Here is a 17,253-nt window from a genome sequence, read left to right as displayed (position 1 = left end):
CACTGCTGCCTGAGTGTAAGGTTTGGGTGAGGGTCTCTGGTTACCTCAGCCATGGGCTTTCTTGGATCACCCAGGTTAGGACCCATCCCTCAGGTGGCCTTCAGCTGGAGAAAATGTCCTTGTTGAGAGTACAGTGAGGATGTAGAGGCCACATATATATAGTAGGTTGGGTGTAAGGATCTTAAACAGCCACTTCCCACAGGTACTTTGGTTAATTTTGGCAGCAGTGCTCAGCATCTGCTGTGATTCACGGCTGCTGCTGCTGGCACTGCTGTGGTCCTTGCTCCCAGTGCTGCAGATGAGACAAAACACCCTTAGGGTGCCCTGTGCTGTTAGCTGGAGAGATGGAAAACATCAGGATACCCCTTGTGTGAGCCAAAGTTTTCCCTGTGGGGCTCCAGAGATACAAAGGCAGAGAGATGTAACTGAAGTCACATTACATTCTCTTGCTGAACTTGCCTGTCCTCTTGTGTCATTGCCCTTCATGGCAGTGTAAATGACATGCTTTGATATTCAGGGTTTGCCCAAACTAGGGCCTTGCTGAGTGTAAAGACCAGGGACAGACTCACTTGTGCTGGCACTTGGCAGTCTGATGGAAAGCAACAGAGCAAGTGGGGGTTTCTTGGGTGTAGGGACCCCATGAACAAAGTCTGGCCTTGTGGGTCAGCAAAATCCATACTGACATTCTGGGAGATTCCAGCACTTACTTTCACTCCAAACCCTAAACGTTTATTCAAGGAAAATTCAGATTTTTTTTCCCCTCCTGCTTTCATTGTGATGGATTTTGCTGTTAGATGTATTTACCAGACAGGTTCTCCTCACATGGAAACACCTTTTGGCAGCCTGAATTTCTTACCCTTCCCACCCCATTTAACACTGGGGTCATAGCAACTGTAGTCCAAGGGCATCATTGGACTTGGCCCTTGTGTGCCATGACCTGGCTTCCCTTTCCAAAACTCCCATCCTGACAGACTCCAGAAGTCAGGCAGTTCCCATACTGCATCACACAATTGCAGCAGTGGGATATTTTTAGGATAGGTGGCCTTACAGATTGACCTGCCCCTAAGAAGGGGCTTGAACTCTAGAAGGTGGCTCATGTAGGTCAGATGCATGGTAGGGAAATGTTATCAGATGGTCTTAAGCTCTTTCAAAGCTGAAATGTGTCATGTTCAGTGGTACATTTACAGCTAAGTGACTGAAACAAAACAGCTAAATGTCATTTTCCCTAATGTAAATGGGAAATATTTTAGCAAAAGGAAGTTTGTATATGTTGTTTGTGTGGGGTTTTTTTTTTGAGAACTATGTTTTCCAGAAAGAACCCTTTTGATGGGATAGCCCTGACTTAATTCTAGCTTGCTTTGATTTTTCTTTTCCCCCTTTTTTTTTCCCTTTCTATGCCCTGCCTTGGCATTGCAGCTGCCAACCTGTGATGGAGTCAGCTATGAACCCCCAGTTTTCCTGGAGAAACCCTTCCCTGAGGATACAGGAACCTTTGCACAACTGCAGTGGCCCAGAGCATCAGCACCTGAGTTCAGCATTCTGTTCCTACTCTGTCCTTTGTAAAAAAATCTAACCCCAATGGTTTCAGAGAGGGTGGCTACCCAGCTATGCCAGTCAGGAATTTGCTCCTCTGATTTCCATGTGTTTCTCCACGTCTCAGAGGAACCAGTCTTCCTAGAAACATCCTTAAACCAGCTGTGGGTCAGGCACAGACCCTCCAGTATCTGCCACTAAGCAAACTCATAGTGCAGGGCTGTAAGGTATTCAGCTTTCAGTCAGACATAAATTAACTTTATTAAATCTGTGCTGTAAAAACACTAGTGGTTTGCTAACAAAATACAATGTTCATTCCCCCAGACTCCACCCTCTAAATCAGGAGCTCCAGAGACCCAGCATCCTGACTTTCCCATTGCCTCTGCACGCAGCAGATTTGGCTACACAAATGCAGCACTCTTCCCCAGGGTGGGGAGACAGGAGCCCACCTCCTCTTTTCAGCTCAGTTCTCACTGCCAGACAGATTTTCAGCTCCTTCCTTTGGCCCAAAGCTTCCGTGTGTCTTGGTGTTTTGTGACTTCGAAGAAAATGTAAAAGGGTTTATTTTATTAACAGCCAATAGACACTTCAAAGTGAAAATGCAGTAGAGAAATTCATCATTCTGCACCTCCAAAGTGAGATTTATTGTGGCTCTGAAGCTAGGACAGAAATGTAGCAAAAGCCAAATGCATGAATCACTCTTTTTAAAAGAAAGTCAGGACTTCAATGGCTGCAGTGTATGTACTGGTAAAATTAAAGGCAGAGCCATCTAATTTTCTTCATTAAAAGATAATGTCAAAGTAAGGTGTAGGTTCTTAGAGTCTTAGTGGCCCAGGGGAAGTGTTTTCCTTTAGCAGAAAAGGTCTGGTCTGATAATATTTTCTCAGATTACTGAAAAGATTTTGTTTCCCACTCTTCCTATTTCGTTTTTTTTTTTTTTTTTTCTTTTGGTCTAAAAATCCAAATTGACTTCCTCTGAGGAAATGCCTACTTTCTGTGTTTACCAGGGCAAAAAAGGCCATTGTCTGGGGAAAACAGCTCTGATGGGAACGTGAACACAGGGACGGGGCATTAACATTTGCTGGGTTGAGTTACAAGTGGGATGGACTTTCACCTAAGGGGTTACATTCATGGATTCTTGGTGGATTTTCCTTTCCCAATGCCCAATTTGCCAGCAGGAATATGTGGCCAGCTCCAGCTGCAGCACGGAGGGTGCATATTGAAACAACCACCACTGCCAGCAGCTCCCAGCAGCTCCTGGGATGAGGATGAGATGCTCTCTGCCTGTTCCTGTGCTCACAGCCTCAGTGATCACAAGCTGACAGCAAATGGAGACCATTTCACAGGTGAGGCTGTCACTAGAGGAGCCCCCCCAATAATCCTGCTGTGTTTTCTCAGCCCATCAGCTTGCTTTGGGGGCTGGTTGAACAAAGATGCTGCTTTCCCAGCTGCATGGCCTCCTGGGTTATTGTCAGTGTGTTCTGACTCTCTTTCTACTGCTGAGTACATTCTGGATTTCCTCAAATTGTAGAGCACCAATAATCTCAGTAGGTAGAGGAGCTCTGTGATTTTGCTAAATTATTTGTACACAAGATATGCTTTTCCCCAAGGGTTGGAAAGTCTCAGCTTCCCATAATAAGCACTCCTCTAGTGCACCAAAGTGTCTTGGAAGACTTTTATTTTCAAAAGCATAAAATCTCTGACTGGAAAATAAATGACAGCTTTGCAGTGCAGGGATAAAGCACCTGGACAAAAATGTTGCAGTGATATGAAAGGGAAATTCAAATGTCAACATCAAATCCTTAGACACCTTTGAAAGAGTTTCCTGTTTTTCCAATCCTGTAGGCCAGGCAGTGAGTTCAGGCCAAGCTTGCTCAGAGCTTACTTCCAAGAGTAGGCCAGCTCAGCATGTCTGCCAGCAGTGCCTTGCTGAATTTACAGCAGAAACCTACCAGGAAGGAGGATTCTTCCTTTAAATCATGTGCCAAAAATGAGAGAGAGCTTCAAACTCACATCAGCTTCCAGAAGATGGGACTGCCCCTTCCACTCAGCATCATCCTACCTGGTTTGGGGGACAATTGCAGAGCACAGGGCTGCTCACTCTTGACAGTCAGCACAAGACTTTGGTACAGGGCTTGTTTTCACACCATGTTCCTTCCCTGCTCCAAAAAGCACTGTGCTGTGTTTGCATGTGTTGCTGCTTTGGGACTGGGCTGAGCAAAGATGGTGGTGTCAGCCCAAAGAGAGATTAAGTGATTGTTGAGGAATTTCTTTATCACCATCCTGTGTAAATAGAGATTAGAGACAGAACGTTTTCCTTACAGCTGCAAGAGGCTTCTGCAAACAGGAGGAACTCCAGTGCTCAGCAGTACTGCATACCCAGGTCAAGAGTGTTGCTGCAAAATGGGAGGAGGTGAACTCACTGTAGCATCCAGGTAAAGTGAGAACAGCAGCTCTGCTCTGCCTGCAGTGCATTTCTCCATTGGAAACACCTTGTGGACCAGCAAGACACCAAGGCCACACATCAGGGTTTATATTAGTCCCAGCTGAACCTCACCCCAGCAATGAAATACTCCTTGCAGGGCAGTGTTTGTCCCATGGGTGAAGGACTCCGTAGGCTGAGAAGTTGCAGGAGCCCCAAGGAGGTGCCTGATAGATGAGGTCAAGCAGGAGCTCAAGTTGTGCTGAAAATACAGTATATTTTAAGTGTCTGTCCTGATCTCTCTGTGTGATAAATTGCCTTTTTTTTGAGTGGATGGATTATTCTGTGTGTACCAGGCCTGGAATTCTGATCAGAAGAGGTGAGTTGTGTGTGATATAGTGTAGCTTCCCATGTTTCAGTGCCTGCCTCCTTCCTCATAAGCAGGCCTTGGAAAGTAAATGGAACAGAATGGAAGTAAAATAGTATTCATCACTGGTAATGAGAAAATACTGCTATCCCAGAAGAGAGAAAAGTAATTTTTTCCACAGTTTGAGGCGTGGGCAGTCAGCAGAGCAGGTCCTGCTACATGCTCAGATGGCCCCCAGCCCACATCTCATCACTGTTTACTCTGTAAATACATATTTCCCAGTGGGAACAACTGTTGTACAGTACAGCCAGAGTTAAAGAACTGCTCTGAAAAAAAAAAAACAACAACCAACAAACCAACAACCACACGCGTGCCTCACTTCTGCAGCATTCCTGAGACAAGGCTGTATTTTTATCATCTGCAAAACCAGCTACATCTGCTGTGCTGAACTATAACTGGAATCCTGACTCCCTCATTATGACCTCTGTCAGAGAAGTGAGCCAACTTCTCTGGGGTATAATTTAAATTCTACCCAGTTGTATGGCTTTCCCAAGAAAAAGATAACACCCTGGTGTGCATGAAGCTGGAGGAGAGATTAGCCTAGCTCAGCTGCTGCAAGAGGACCCACTGTACACATAATTTAATCTTTCCTAAAAGTCACTCTGGGCCACAGATGTCCCCTGCTGCTATAGATGAACCCTGCTAAAAACCATCTCCTGTTTTTCAGTCTCTTCCTGCACACAGCAGCTCTGCAGTAATGAGTTTTCTCCCTCCACCTGCCTCCACTGGCCTTGGGTTTGCTGCTCCCTCGGGTGCTGAGCAAAAAGCTGCCCTCCTGCAGTGTTCAGGCCACCCAAAGGGAGTGGGATCTCCTGTAAAGCTTCCAGCTGCCTGCAAGTCTGCCAGAAATCCCTCCACCCTCTCCTCTGGAGCTCTTGTGTTGCAGAGCTGATCCCAAAATGCCTCACAGGCCAGGGCCGGATGCCCTTGCTGTCACAGTTATCTAGATTTTTGCTCAACTGGTCTAAAGAGCTTTAAAATCCCCCAGAGAAGAGCAAAGCTCCAAGCTGGACTGGAGCCCAAGTCCTCTGCAGGCTGAACACAGGACCCATCATCAATCCGTGGTGGAAAATTGCAGCAACACTCCAAGAGTCCCCTCTTACCACTCATGAGGTTGCTCTCCTGCCAGGATGCCCTAACATCAAATACATGAATTATATGCTCATTTTGTAGCATATATATTTGAAGATCTTTTCTGGACCCTCTGGCTTGAAAGGGAAATAGCTGAAAACAGGGAAATAAGGCCAACACCAGGCTTTGCTGGTCCAAGGAGCACTGTTAGCAGGAGAAATGTTTCTCAGTTTCATTGCATCTGTTAACGGGATTCAATTAAGCTGCCAGAAATGATAAGGATTTCGAGGGACATCAGCCATCACTCCTCACTACAGAACAAAATCTTTGTCATGTCAGCAGTCATAAATCACAGTGATTGTATTTGGGAAGTGTTATGCTCTGTAACTCATCACCAGGGCTTAATTCATCTTCCCTCAGGGCACCCTTGTACCTTGGTGGACCAAGGTAAATGCCTTGCTGGTGCACAAGGAGTCTGTGGGGGGTATCTGTTCTCATTGAATAATAATGATAAAAAGGTCCCTTATAAAACAGATTAAAGGTTTGTGAGATGGTCAAAAATCAAATTTTGCATTCGTAGAGAAAAGTCAGCTTCTTCAAACACTTGACACCAAATCAGGACAAGAAAAAAGAAAAAATCCTATTTTTCACAGAACAGGCTTTGTCACGAAGTTCTGGGCACATTTAAGCCTTCCAGCCCTGCTCAGTTTGCAGCACACAGACTGTCATTCACTGCAATGCTGGTCCCAAGGGCTTCTGCCCCTGTTTTTCTTCCAGACTTAAGCAACAGCTCTCACAAAGCAGCCAAGCAAAAAGCAACTCAGGTGGATGCAGAGTAACATCCAACTCTCAGTTTGTGGCCAAACTGAAACAGTGGAGCTGGGAACAGGCAGATGGGGAGGGAAAAATATTTTATTTTCAGCTGAAGATAAGGAAGGGGGAAATGTCAGCAAAACTACCACTATCCCATAGTATGTATCTGTTTGTAGCAAGAGGCATTTCCCTCAGAGATGCCTTTCAGCAGGAAGTCCTTGAACAGCTGTGGGAGAAAGAGAGCTCCAACACAATTGTGCAAGCCTGGCACTCCACTGTTTGGAGTCATCCTTGAGCTCTACATTGCACAGAGCCTGACAGGCTCCTCCTGGGATCCAGGACAGCTTGGTGAGTGGTGATGGATAAATACAGAGGATGAAGCATCTCCTTTCACCCAGTGTGCTTGGGGATTTCAGAGCAGAGCCAAGTGGTGGATGGAGATAGGCAGAACAAGGGCACAGAAAAGCTGTGAGGGTACAGCCTCAATGCCTTGGCTGCTTTCAGCAGAGGTGAGGAAGTTTTGCCATGGAATCTCTGGTGTGGCACGTCTCAGATTTCCTTAACATCCTTCTGGTGGGTGTTGTCCACCACGTCTTGAATTTCCCAGGTTGTTCAGATTCTGTCCCCACCTCTGGGGAGGCCAACCTCTGACCCACTCCTGGGTGCTTTTTTCCCCCCTGGTCTCCCAAGGGCCTGGTTACAAATGACTTATTGAAATCAGGCTCCTTCCTTGCACACTGGTAAGGCAGAACAGTCTCTCCACACTGATAGAGGCTCTGGAAAATGTTGGTTTGTGCTTGACTTTTTCAACGCCTCGCACCAGTCCTTGTGCTTCATTTCAACACCATCAATATTGACTTTTTCTTAATGAGAAGGGATTGAGGGAGCTGGGAGGGGCAGGAAAGGAGGTTTGGTCTTCACTTTACATTGTGAACTGAGCAGAGGAAAGAAAAGAGATACTGGGGGCTCAGCAGGTTATGATGGTTATTTTCTCCTTCATCCCTCTGCCAAAGTGTTCTGTTTGCCTCAGTGTTCCCCTGCCAGCAGCCAATTTGGGGAATTCAGCACCAGAACATCCTCACCAGCAGACAGGCACCTGTAGACCTGGATGACCAAAAGGCAAAACCTTGTTACCTCGGGGGACAGTTCACCTGGACATTGGCTGAAAATAGAATTGCTGGGTCAGGAGGGTTTTGCTGCTACCTGCACTGTGGAAAAGGGCTCTGCCATGAGGCAGAGGAGAAAATCATCACGTTGAAAATCATCTGTTCTTTGGGGTTTTTTGCCCATCATTCTGCACCAATGGGTGCCCAGAAATGGCAGGCTCAAAGAGCTCTCTGTTAAGAGCAGTAAGATCAGATCAGAAAGAGCTTGGCCACTGGGCACCAAAATGACTGGTCCAAACTATACTGCCCATGTCCAAGGGTTTAATTTAGGTCTTTAGGAAGTGGATGTTATTCTATATTCCTATTTCTGGAGTAAAGGAATTGTGTTATAGGTTTTAACTTTTGCAGAAGGGGTTGTTTCTGCAGCTACATTTGCAGGGGAAAAAAAACCAAGACGTCCTGAAAGCACAAAACCCCAATGAAGAGAGCCAAGTTCTGTCATAAAAAAAAAAATAAAATTTTTTAATAATTTTAAAAGACCTCATGAATTGTACAAGCTTAATTTAAAACTTGTGAAACCTGAGATTAACAGCGCTACGTATCCACTACACTTGAACAGTAGTGATTTCTCCTGCTTAATCCAATAGAAAAAAAAACCCAAACAAGATAATAAATAAATAAATACATAAATAAATAAACCAACCTTCAGCCCACCCCAACTCAGTCTAAAGAGCAATTCCCAAGGAGGCAGATGGGAAACCTGAAGCTGAAGCATGCACCCAGCTTTAAGCCAGCAAGGTTATTCCAACCCCATCTCACCAGAGAAGATTGGAAAGAGCAGGCTCAGGGTGAGCAGCTCTGGTGTCTGCACAGCTTTTCCTCACCATCCTGCAATCCTGCTCCTGATGGAAGTGATGATTCAGGTTTAATGAAGGAGCACACACCTTCATCTGTCTGCCAGCAAGCTCCACATCATCTCTGTTTTACCACCACAGGTGACGCATCCTACCCGGAGGCCCGAGCAATAATCTCAGTTCCCTTGTTTTGTAAACAGAAAATAAAAATAATTTGCTTGGAAGTCACCAACAGATTAACAACCTCCAGCTGGAACTTTGATGACTAATTCAGCCTACTCTAAACCAGCTGTGCCAAAATCCTCATTTGTATAATTCAAACATCTTCTTACAGGTTCTTTGGGAGGAGAATTAAGAGAAGATGGGTTTTCAGAGGGAGCTGAGGTTTGTTTGAGGTTTGTTTTGAAAGTGTGCACTCAACAAGGTGTCAAGATTTTGTTAAGATAAACTGCTGCACACCTGTCCAAAATGAGAAGTGGAAAGGACTGATCTAGAAATTGCACAGACTTTCTTGCAAAGCTGGAGGCTTGGTTGTGAAAAGCATGGAATTTGGTATCATGCTCATAAAAAAAAAAAAGATCTCTAAGTTAAATACTTTGAAAAACTAAGATTATTCTGACCTGTTCTCAGCATAAAGGAAAAAAAAAAAGCAAAAAAACCAAAACAGGGGCAAAAATTGAAACTCAGAGCTGTATTTCTTACATCCCTCAGATTCTTTGTTTCTCTTCCAATCTGATTTACTGTGTTATTGTGGATTTATTCAAACAAAAAGGGTCAGCACTTCAGGAGGAACAGATAGATCAGCCAAAATGCCCAATCCCATGCCATCTATTTTCAGCTTTAGTTTAAAGCAGCTTTCAGTGGGCACAGATGAATGGGTCCTGGTTGAAGTTAAAAGCACCTAATCGACCATGTGAGCTCAGGGTACCTTTTACCATGCACCCCTCTGGATCACAGAAAGCCTGCCTGTAATAGTCAGGAAAATATGCCCTCTGTCTTTTCCATGGCTGAGCTCATATTTAAGATCAAGCTGTAAAGATACTTTTTGACCATGCAGTTTGTCTCTTTGCAGGAAGGGAGAGGAAAAGCTGAGGAACAGCCCAGCCACAGGAACAAAGGGAACAATGGGAGCCATTCTGCAGGCAGAGGCTGCAGCCTTAGTGGACACATTCACATGGATAAAGGAGATCAAATAAGAGACTCCAAAGCTGCACAGTGATAAGAGAAAAACTCTAACAGTGCTGTTCTGCAGGCTGGATTGTGCAGTGATTATACAGCAGTTTGTCCAACACAGCTCCCCAGGGCCCAAATGCAATCAGTAACCCTTCCCTTAGACTTCTGGCTTCTTTGCAGAGCCACAAGAGCATCTGATAATTTCCTGGCAGCCTGAGCCACGGAGAGCCTTGTGCAAAGATGTGGTAAGTTGAATGTCTGGTTTGTGTGCTTTTTCACACGGAATGAGGCCAGGTCAGAGGCACAGTGCAGGGAGGGATGTCCACGTCCCTTCTCTGACACTGATCCCCTCTTTGGTCTTGTCAAGTCATCTACTTGCAGTCTGAGAGCCAGGAGCTGTGGCTGGGAGAGGTATAAGGAGGACCAGGACTTTCTTTGTGCTGCAGTGCAGCCTCCCTGGAGATCTGTGCCCAGGGAAGGTGTATCCTGATGGGAAAAGGACAGTTCTGGGAGAGAGGAGTGGGTGATGGCAGCTGGGTGGTGGCACCACTGAGTAGCAGAGTCCTAGGTGAGATACAGGACTGCAGATGGGGAGAAGGATGGAGGCTTCCCTCCTGTTGTTCAGAAGGAGGTACCAGCTAACTCATCCCTCCTTGGCTGGCTAGAGCTTCAGTTAGAGGAAATGCAGGAGCAGCACATTGCTGGCAGCTCCAGAAAGCTGGAGCTGAGCTTTTGAAGAGGAACAGTCCAGCACATATTATCCAGGTCTTCCTTCCAGACAGCTCTGGTTGATATGGAGTGCAGAGAGCAAGCAAAACCAAATGAGCACAGTCTCTGCTGTAGCTCCATGAGAGCTTCATCCCAGTGTGTTGCTGCAGCAGCCCTGGGGCTGGCAGGTTGCCTCTGGGCTGGGCTGAGAATGGAGAGGTGTGTCTCCCACATCCCCTGTTTCTCTGCCAGGGTGTTTCCATGCAGCAACAAATTGCACCACTTCTGACACAGGACATCTCCTTAACTGTGCCACCCTCCCCGTGCTCCCTCACCACCTCCCAAGCCCCAGGTTTATACCAAACCCCAGAGACATGGCAGTGCTTGGAGAAGCTTGGCTGATGGATGATGTTAAACGTCTCTAAAAGGAGTCCTGGATGCAGAGGTGATTTCTGAGCACATCCAAAGAAGCCTCTTCAGCTCCACTTCCAGCCAGCAGGACCACTCAAGGCATCTGTGTTTTAAACAGGTGGATGACAGCCCAATAAAAACAATGGCAGCCTCCAGACCAAGCCCTTCCAGAAAAGATTGTTTCAAATAGCAAAGAAATAGACATCAAAGCATCTATCAGGTTTGCTGGGGGAGCCACAGAGCCATGGGGACCTTCTGAACTTCACTCCCTGAGAGGGAAATGCAAAACTCAGCTTCCTTGACTGGTGGAGCTTGGGAGTCTGGGCAGAAATGGGAAACTTATCTCAGGACTGGATTTATGAAGATGATTAAAAAAAAAAAGCAGAGGATAGTGTAAAATGAAACTGAAATGAAATAAATCCAAGAACAGTTTAGCAACAGGATTCACAACACCAGAAAGCTTGGGGAAGGCCCATGGTCATCCATTCCTGCTGCTCTTTATTGAGATGTGCAGATCTTGGGTGCCCCTTTAGAAATCTGCAGTGAGTGTACTGTTTCTCTGAGTGGGAATCCCTCTTCCAGGAGTAAACAGTGGAGAACGAGGCCATTTGGGCATGAAGTGCCTGTCTCCAGCTCTGCTTTTGCAGCTACTGAAAAGTGGGTGGCAGGACATTCCTGGAGCATCTTCCTCAGGGACCACATCAGATATCATGTGGGGCAGTGCTCAGTCCCAGAAGTGATGGGTACCAAGAGCCAATAGGGAGGGTGTGATCCAAAAAACCAGCCAGCTTCATGTTGGTCCCTTTAATCCAAACTTGGAGGTGTGCTTCATAGCATGGCTGGCATTTTTTGATTGCAAAGAGTTGCATAAACTAAGGAAGTCAGGTACCCTGTGCCAGAGAAAGACCCTGGCATCCCAGAAAGGAGCTTGTTGTCCAGAGGGTCAGGTTGTCAGCTCCTGGTTTGCATGCCAGGGTCATCAAGAATGGAGCACAGGTGACTGGAAACTCACCTGCTGTCACCCCTTGCAGTCATGCTCTGCAGTGACACCAAGTCAGAGGACAATCTGGGCTGGGTCATTTCCCCAGCATACACAGCAGGACCTGCAGGGCAGCCCTTCCTGAGGCTGACTTCAACCAACCCTCATACCTGGGACTGGTACACTGGGCTGCCTGTGCAATTAGTATTAAATCAGTAATTAGTGGAGTCTAATTTCTTTCCTAATTTCTTAAGAAGTGGGGAGAGTGCAAGTTTGTCCCAGCCAAGAGGGTGTTAGTGCCAGCCCATGCTGGAGCAAGATAGATGGAGCCCAAGAAAGAGCCTCCAATGAGCTGTGCCAGGGATGTTGGTTGCCCCTTGGCTAAAAGCAGCCCTGCCAAAGCCCAGCACAACAGGTAGAAGGACACAACAGCCCCACAACAGTTCTGAAGCCCCAGAAAATGGCCTTTCCTCACTATATGGTGAGGTACCCATAACATGTACATCTTCCTTTATCCAGAGAGACCTCACTGACAACAGCACATTGGTCTTGGGGTAATTCTTTCTACACAGGATCTTTGCTGGTGTAAAAAACACAGGCTAAAACATCCACTAAACTGATTTTACTGCCCCAGTGAAAGCTTTGAGTGTTCTGGACTTAGTGTAAATAAATAATGTAGAAAGAATAATACAGGGCTAATAAAGCTATTATCTGGAAAGATTGCAGCCTAATCTCCAGCACAATGAAGATAATGAGTGTTGAATCATGCCTGGAGCATCCTAAATAAGTGGCAGTGGTTTTGATAAAGGATAGGAGCAGATTTTTTGTTTCAGCCTGTTACTTGCCTTTAGGTTTTGGGGATGAGCTGTGCTGGTCTCTAAGCTGTGGATCCACATATTTCCTGGTGGCAGAGCTGGGTCATGAGGCCTCTTGCTCTGCCATCACCTTCATCTTGGGCTGTCCTGGGGAAGTGGGTGGCTTCGCCACTCCAGTGTGACCAAGCAAGTGGCCAGAGAAGATAGTGACAGGACAAAGGGTAATGGGCTTAAATGTAAAGAGGGTAGGTTTAGGTTAGATATCAGGAAAATCTTCACCATGAGGATATTAAAGCACTGGAATTTATTTCCTAGGGAGGTTGTTGATGCCCCATCCCTTGAAGTGTTGAATGAGGGAGAGGTTTCCTGGCCTAGTGGGAGGTGTCCCTGCACATGCACAAGGGTTGGATCTTGATGATCTTTAAGGTCCCTTCTGACCCAAACCATTTTATGATTCTATGTCTGGGATGAGCAGATGGAGACAGGGCAGGGAGGCAGGAGAAGGGGTCACCATGTTGTTCCAGCCCCCATTTCAGTCTCTGCTGAGGCCTGCATGGCAATATCTGTGTGTCACCAAAGGGGATCAGCATTTCCCTATCATTAATCTCCATAAGGACAAAACTCTGTCCCAGAGCCCTGGGGGCTGTGCCAGCAGCTTGGGAAGGACACTGGCCTCGGCTGCTTAGGTGGAGTCAATCACACCTTTCCCTGGGGCTCCTGTGATGGCAAAGGGAGAGTGATCCCAGGGCCAGAATAAATTCCTGTTTGCATAATCCTTTACCCTTGCAGAAAGGCAGGCACTGAGTGAGGGAGGTGCAGGGGCCAGGTTTGCTGTCAGGAAGGAGAATGTGGAAGGAGGGGGCTGCTAAATTCACAGCTTTGCAGCAAGCCCCAGAAGCCAGCAGCCATCCCAAAATAAAACAAAACACCCCCGGACAAGCTGAGGATACACAAAGGAACTGACAGCCTCTGAATCTGGCCTCACATCAATGAGTTGTAACTTGAAAGCTTTATTTAGGCTGCTAAGAAAAACAGCTGCAGAAAAATACTGATGACCTGCTTTCATGGGGGAGTGCAACATGGGGAGAAGTGCTGGAAGCAGAGCACCTAACTCCTAAATTGCCATCAAAAATCCCAGCTTTTGTCTGGAGAACACTGCAGAAGGGCAGGATTTGCATAATCTGAAGAAAATAAAAATATTTCCGAAAAAAAACCCCAAACCACAGAAATATAAACATAATAAAATTCCATTTGAGGAGCTGGGGAAAGCCTAGGGAAGCCATAAGCAGGGGACAGGAGTCAAGGAGTGGTTTCTTTTGGTTTTGAGCTCCCCCAATCCAAGCTGAACTTCTCAGGGCTGGATGGTGGCGAGAGCAGCCTGGGCACATGGACCTGTGCAATGCTGGAGAAAAAAACATTTGCAACTGTCCAACAGACCACGTTTGCTCCAGTACCCAGAAGAGTTCTACCACTGCACAGCCATAAAAAGGAGGGAGGGGGAGAACTCCATGGTGAGATTCTTGCAAGCTCATAAATCAGTGCAAGCCCCGGGCTCGGGACCGATGAAGTCACCGGGAACCCCGGTGGCCCGGTTTCCGCAGCACTGCCTGTCCTGCCTCCCATAGCAATGGGATCATTGGAAGAAAAATGGAGCCAAGCTGTTGGGAGCAGGGTGGTTTTTCCAAGCAACGGGGAAGCTGTTACAGCCCGAGGCTTTCTTAGGATGAAATGATTTAAACACCTCTCCGGTATCCTGCTGATCTTTCGGAAGGGGGAGGGAGCCCGATAGCTGGGACTCCTCCGGATGATAATTGTGGTGTTTTTGCAGAATCAAAGGTTTCCCCTTGGAGCAGAGCCAGCAAGCTTTGGGGAGAAGAATGGATCCAATACAAAGGGGTTTTTTTAAAAGCTCATTAAGTCGCACAGGGGCTGAGCTCACGTTCCCACCGCCTTGGCAGCCGGTGCCGAGGGAGCAAGGTTTCGTTCCCATCATCTCAACCCAAGTGGGAAAGTTCTTCTTTCCCCTTCCTCCCTTTCCCTGCTCTGCAGAGGGAGGGGAATCACCCCAGGGTTTGGGGGCAGACCCTGAATAAGCCCCGGAGAGAGCTGGGGGGCTGACATCTCCCACCTTCTGCTCTGCAAACACCCATCCAGCTGCAGGGAGGCTGGAGCCAGGAGCCCAGAACTGCCGGGATACTCAGGGCTGGGAGATGGGGAAGACTTTCAAGACTTGGCATGGATTTGAGCCCTGAAACCTCTAACCTATGGTGGTCATTTGTGTTGTCCCTTATGTACAGGCCAGGCACCTGAGAGGGGTAAAAATGCTCCCAAGAGCTGTTCTCACCCCCAGCTCACCATGGGTCAAAATGGGGAGAGCCATGAACCGGTCAGGCTTGCTGCAGGAGGTGGGGCTCTTCTCCAAGACAATTCTGTGTCCCAAATATTACCCTTATAGGAAATGAAGGTCCCTGGGAAAGGCTGAACCTATCCCCTTTTAGTGCTTCGGAGGATGCTTGGGGCACCCCTCTCTATCCCAGTCACCCTGGGCTGGCTCTGTCCTGTGTCTAACTCAGCATCCTGCTTCTAGGACAAGCATTTGGCTCCCTTGATTTGGCCCGAAACTTAAACAGCCCAATAGTCCTGTCAGCATTTCTGTCCTTCAGGGTTTCTGGAGACAACAACCAGCCCTAGTAGTCAGCTCTTACTCATGCCGCCTCCGTGGAAAATATAAGAATGGGGTTAGTAATCCAGCTGTGACTAAGGAGGTTGCAACTGGGGAGGTCCTCCTGGCTGTTGGTGTGACACTGATATTGCTCTCTGCCAGCTTGGCAACACCCTTATGTCACCAGTGATACAGGGCAGGGAGGGCATGGCCAGGATCCATCCAGCTCTCTGGGGTCACTGTCACCACCACATCTGCCACCACCAGCCCTCCAACAGATGGCACATCCACTCCCTGCCTGCTCTCCCCAGGGCTCCTTCTGTGCCAGGGATGCTCTCCCAAGGCTGTGATCTGAGTTGGGGACCTCCCAGCAATGCCAGCTATGGGCAGCTTTTAGACTCTGAAGACATCAGATTTCCCAGGATATTGGGAGGATCCTGCCCATGGGCCTAAAATTATTGCAAGGTGAATGGAGGAGGCGTGGAGCTTTGTGTGCTTGAGCAATCAGGGAAAAGGCTTAGGAAAGAGGAAAGTTTTCTTGTGGTGTCCAACTCCATGCCCATCCAGGAAAACTTTCCAATAGAGCAATTCCTGTGGGTGCAGGTGGGAGCAGCCAGAGGTAGCTGCAATACTTCCCCCTCCCCATTGCAAACAGCACTCTCAGCACGTGGGCTCTGAGGAGGTGATGAAGCCACGGCAGTGCAGAGACCCTGGGGTGGAGCAGCATCTGAACCTGAGCATATGAACCTGACTAAGATCTTCCTCTCAGCAGAGAAAATGCAACCAGAAAGCAACCAGAAGCCCTCCAGGGAAAACCCTTAAGAAATACACCCAGCCAAGAGAGATGATCTCAGGGTGCTGATGTCACCCCAGGAATGCCCAGGGATGGAGCAGTAAGGCTGGAGCAGTCCTCTGCTCTCTCCATCCATGCAGGATGCCTGCCCTGAGATCTCTTGACAGGGATGCAACAGGACTCTCTATCCTGCTGACTGTAATGTTGTTGAAGTCTTGTATCAGATCTGTCCTTTTCCTGCTCACTAGGAAAAAATCCAGTACGAGGACCTGAAAAAGCTACACTGGAGCTTTGAAAGATGCAGGGAGCATGTACATCCAGCAACACAGCTGTCAGGGATGGGAGGAATTTTCCTGCCTGTTCTGGTCGCTGAGTCTTCACATTCCAAGCCCTGTGCTGGGAGGAAGAAAACCTCTTAGCTCTGCACTTACTGGAGACAGGAGGCACAAACTTGAACTCATCTGGAGTCAGGCACTGTAAAAATTTAATGATGCAGGACAAATCAGGATGACCAAAATAGCGAGGAAGACAGAGATGGTCTTGTGATTTAATGTGCTCAGCCAGGACTCAGGGTATCTGGGAGCAGTTCCCAGGTTGACCATGGGCTCCACGAGTCACCTTGGCTGAGTCATTAAGGACAAACACTGCCAAAATTTGGCTTAAGCATCTTGCAAAAGTAAGATAGGTGGCTGAGAAGGCTGAATCATCTAAAAACATCAGGAGGATTTAGATATTTCAAAGGCAGCTAGGCTCCTGATGAGGGGTCCTAATTCCCATCAGATAAGCTCCTCTCCCCAGTGGATGGCAGAGTTGTGCTGGGACACACCTGGTGACCTGAGAGTTAACTGGTTTATGCTCCATTAAGATGATGGAGGCTCAGCATGAGCCTAAAGTGACTTGGCACTTCCTCACCTACATCTGTGGAGCAAAGGAAGCTCTTCTGGTAAGGCAACAGCTTCACTTGGCTCCCTGGCCATCACGGGAGGTAGGTTTGTAGCCTGCTCCCCCCAAGCATTGGAGCCAGCATCTGGCCAGACCACTTCCACCTCCACATTTCCACTTCCTGCATAGACTTAATCTGAGGTTTTAAATGGGATTTAAGTGACGCCCTGTCTTTCTGCCGGCCCCTCTGCCAAGGCAATAAATTCAACCCCTTCTAGATGTGAACAAACACAAGCAGCTCTCCCTGTAGGCTGTGTATGCACGCATCCCTGTTAAACCCTTCTCTGTCAGCCACAGCAGCAGCTGGTGTAGATCTGCACCCCTCTCTGGGCTTGAGAGGGAAGCACTGATTTACACCCCCTTCCCACCCCTTTTCTCCTCTTTCTCCTGGTTTGCATCTTCCCTGGCCATTCCCTCTCACCTTACCTCTTTCCATGCTCTCAGGAGATAAATAAGGAAGGAAGATAATGGGACACTGAGCTTTCATCCACTGAGAATTTCCTTCATCTACCTTGAAATAGGGGTGGGGGTTTTCTGGTATGTT

This window comes from Calypte anna, chromosome 5A (assembly GCF_003957555.1).
Source record: "Calypte anna isolate BGI_N300 chromosome 5A, bCalAnn1_v1.p, whole genome shotgun sequence".
In the NCBI taxonomy this organism is placed as follows: domain Eukaryota; kingdom Metazoa; phylum Chordata; class Aves; order Apodiformes; family Trochilidae; genus Calypte; species Calypte anna.
This window is presented reverse-complemented; position numbering follows the sequence as displayed.